This window comes from Dysidea avara, chromosome 6 (assembly GCF_963678975.1).
Source record: "Dysidea avara chromosome 6, odDysAvar1.4, whole genome shotgun sequence".
In the NCBI taxonomy this organism is placed as follows: domain Eukaryota; kingdom Metazoa; phylum Porifera; class Demospongiae; order Dictyoceratida; family Dysideidae; genus Dysidea; species Dysidea avara.
This window is the reverse complement of record NC_089277.1, coordinates 29,244,289-29,248,746: the sequence shown is the minus strand read 5'-3', so window position 1 is coordinate 29,248,746 and position 4,458 is coordinate 29,244,289. Positions and strand designations below refer to the sequence as shown.

The 4,458-nt window shown below is 36.9% G+C and overlaps 1 pseudogene; it reads left to right on the top strand.

The window, feature by feature from the left end:
* The first annotated feature begins 490 nt into the window (after positions 1-490).
* LOC136258208 (arylsulfatase B pseudogene) lies at positions 491-2,114 on the top strand (annotated as a pseudogene).
* The last annotated feature ends 2,344 nt before the right edge of the window (positions 2,115-4,458 follow it).

Sequence of the window (4,458 nt, the reverse complement as noted above, 5' to 3'; positions counted from 1 at the left end):
CAGCAATATATAGTGGAAGCCAATTGTAGTATACAACAACAGCTACTTTAAATGTATATCATCAGCAGCACGCCTATGCATCACATAACAATTGCTAGAAACAAAAGCTTGCAGGGAGCAGCAAGTGGTTCATAGACATAGCTAACTCCGTTAAAAAGCCAATCAGCGTTTTTCATCTTACACGTCAACTCACTAGGCTTCTAGGGAATAGCGTTGTTGTATATGGCATATTCAGGTGTTTCCTAAACTTTGTGCGCATGCGCAAATTTATAACTGTCCACACAATGACAACCAATTTGTTTATTTCTGACCCAATGGCTCACGGCTAATAAATTACTTCCATGATCAAGTACACCCATCGGCCCATTGCTACGACCTTATATATGTACAGTCAACATTAACAATACAAGGGTGTGGTACAGTTATGGAGCCAATAGGATTGCATGTCGATATAGGCGTGGCTACGTAATAGCATTCCATCTATCTTGTCACGTGTTTATCAACTGAAAATGTTGAGAAAGATCGTTTCTCTTGTTCTCTTGGTTTCTTTGATACAACGCAATGACGCTGCAAAGCCTAACATTTTGATGTTCGTCATTGATGATTTGGGATGGAACGACACCAGCTACCAAGGATCCGACATTAGTACACCAGCCATTGACAAGTTTGCCAAAGAAGGGATTCGATTGCAACAATACTACGTCCAACGGGTATGCTCTCCAACGAGATCTGCTATAATGGCTGGTCGTTATCCTTATCACATGGGATTAGCAAGATCAGTGATCACGAACGGACACCCCTATGGTTTGCCATTGAACCAAACTACTATTGCAAACGAGTTGAAGAAAGGTGGCTATTCTACTCATGCTGTAGGCAAGTGGGATCTTGGTATGCACAAATGGGAATACACTCCAACATACAGGGGATTTGATAGTTTCTATGGATACTACAATGCTGCAGAAGACTACTTTGAACACAATGTTGGGCGTGGAATTGACTTTAGGAATAATACCAAACCAGTTACTGATCAAAATGGAACTTACAGTACCTTCTTGTTTACCGAAGCTGTCGAGCAAGTTATTGCAGAGCATGATAGTGACAAAGGACCTTTTTTCATTTATGCTGCCTACCAGTCTGTACATGGTCCACTAGAAGCACCTGAAAGTTACATTAATGATCCTGTATGTAAATCCATACCCTACAGCAACAGATCTGTGCATTGTGGTATGTTACGAGCTGCCGATGAAGGAATAGCTAACATAACAATGAAATTACAAGAAAGGAACTTACTAGATGATACAATAATCATATTCACTACAGACAATGGAGGACAGACAGGATTAGGTAGCAGTAACTGGCCTTTAAGGGGTAACAAAGCAACTGTATTTGAAGGAGGTGTTCGTGGTGTAGGATTTGTATGGGGCTCCAAGTTACCAAAACTGAATTATGATAATCATCAATTACTTCATGCAACTGACTGGCTACCAACAATAGTAGAAGGCATTGCTGGTTTAGAGCTTGATAGAAACAAATGGAAATTAGATGGATACAATGTTTGGCCAGCTATCACACAAGACACTCAAACACCTCGTAAGGAGTTATTGATTAACCTAGATCCTCCACAACCACAACAAGGGTTTATGGGTCAGGCAGCCATGCGAATTGGAGACTGGAAGCTTATTATAGGTCTACCTAACTGCAGCTTAGCTCCAGTTAAAGTAGGAGACAAATGTCCGGATGGTTGGGTACACTTGAATGGAACAATAGAAGATCCTCCATATACGCCATCCTTTACATGGTTATTTAACCTTAAAGAAGATCCAAATGAAAGGAACAATGTTGCAGACAAAAATCCTGAAATGGTTCGAAAGTTGAAGGAGAGGATAGAATTTTACAATTCTACACATATTGAACAACTTGACCCTCCCATTGATCCCAAATCTAACCCTGCTAATTTTGGTGGAGTGTGGACCCCTTGGTTAGATTGATTTAATACCTAGTATGTTGAACACTTGCAGCTATACTGGCCTTTGTGTGTAACTGAAGTTTACTGTTTTATATATGAACTACAGTTGTACCTGTGTAATTGTATTTAGAACACTTTTCTCTTTTGCAGTGCTGCTGAAATATTAATTAGTTATTTAGTGTTTGCAACAGATAATTTATACTTTGACTAATATTTTGTGACCGGGGAGGCAACTACCAGACACATATAGACACACATGTACACTACACTCCATATAATTATCCTTACAGGTCATGTCACAGTACTTAGAAAATAGAATATATTATACAGTATAATATCTACAAACTTTAACATAAAAAATTATAGAGGCTAAACTATGTATATGGGATGAAAATGTTATGAGTCAAAATGTTTGATTGAAAGTAGAATTTTTTGCTTAAAAGTACTGTGCACATGGGTTAAAATCTACAATTTCTTTGAAAATTGGCTCAACAAACCATAGTGATATATGTGACTGGGCCTGCGAAACTAAGGCATGTGGGCACATACTACATGCTGCCACATAACATGTCATATTTCAGTGCTGGGACAGAATAGTTTCATTCTGTAACTTGTATTATAAAGCAAACTAAATGTTTAATAAGTGCCAAAAATTTCATGGCCGCAGCATCATGGAGTACAAAGTTATGACTCATCAAAGTTTGAAAAAGTAGGATTTTTTTATGTGCCCACATGCCCTATTTTCGCAGGCCCAGTTACATATATTATGTCTTTGTATTCAACAAAATTTAAATATGGGCTGGTTGTTCAGCAATGGTTCAGTGTTCTTTGCTTTTTGTTAACTACTTGTTGTAGTGATTATAATCTCCCCAGTAACATGCATGTTTAGGATAGCAGTTCTAATGTATTGGTGTCACAGGGTCAGTTGTGAGGATTTTCCAGTATTTGGGTTGGCTACCTATAGCTATTTACAGCTACCTCACTAGACTAGCTATGCTATAATAATACTAGGAATTATCATCAATTACGCATACAAGATTATTGTTGCCATAAAAGCCTAAATGTGATAGCCTATAATAGTTACTGTTATGCATGCTGTGCATAATGTATAACTGCATAATTTTGTGCTAGAAGATCAAATTGACTGGGCCTGTGAACCCTGGGCATGTGGGCATACAAAAATTGCCTACTTATTCAAACTTTAATGCATCGTACCTTGTATTGCAAGATAGCTTGGCCATGAAATTTTCTGGACATATTAAACATTTAGTTGGCTTTAAACTACAAGTTACAGAATACAGATACTCTATCTTAGTACTAAGATATGAGATGTTATGTGGCAGGATGTAGTTTGTGCCCACATGCCCTATTTTCGAAGGCCCAGTCACATTTTATAATTATTTATGCACAATGCATACAGTACATATGACAAACTGTGAAAGTAGTTTACAACTTACATTAATAATATCATCAAATCATAAGCAATTTATTAGCCTCAAGTTCACTACAGTAGTAAGCAGTATTAAGTTTTTGTATAGTATAGGAGATTATGATGAGTAGCCTGGTAAGTGCTAAATGATAAAGTACACTAGTTATATGCACAGTAAAGTTATGATGAATTCTATTGATGTATACAGAATTATGGTGGAGTTCTTATAGGTTACAAGTGACTAACATCCCTTAAAATGTTGAGCTGGTTATGTCCTAAAGTTTGCAGAATGAATGTTCTCTCACATCAACAAGTATCTTGAAAGCTGTACCAGCTGTAACTGCCTTCAGTTCCAGATATGCAATAGCATTAAATGCTTCAAATTTTACCTGAAGGTTTTCCTCAGCAACTTTTCTGACCTATTCGTTTAGCTACATTACAGTAATGCAAGTTTGTAAGGACTACATGATAGTTGCTTCCCAGCAGATATACATATTGTAACCACCATGCTATTCAGTTAAATGAACAGAGGACGTTAATGGAAGGACGTACCATAGTGTTATAACATTAAATTTTAGTTTGAGATGAGATGGACAGGATTTCAGATTTCTTTGTATGGATGCTTTCACTGATTGAGCCTTACAATCAATGTTATTGATATGGGTACTTCATGATACGTCTGGCATTATAGGATGAAATTTCTTAGACATAAAAATTTGAAAAGTCCCCATACATGAGCTTCAGCCTGTTGATTCATGACCCAGCAATATTTTGGAGTACAGAAATTATGCAGGTATTCACATGCATATGGTATAATAGATATGTAGATATGTCATTTAATTGTCCTAAGGTTATGTATTACAGCTATTAGTATGCAGCATGCAATTTGAATTGTATGGACATTCAGTCATATGCATGGTTAATATCATCTTCAGAGCACCGAGTGGGTCTCTGAACACAGTTAGCTATTGATGATAATTCATATAGCTTTTATATTGATGATTTTAATTAATAGTGAATACTTGGGTCAAATTGGATTCACACTTACAATATTGATTCTGGA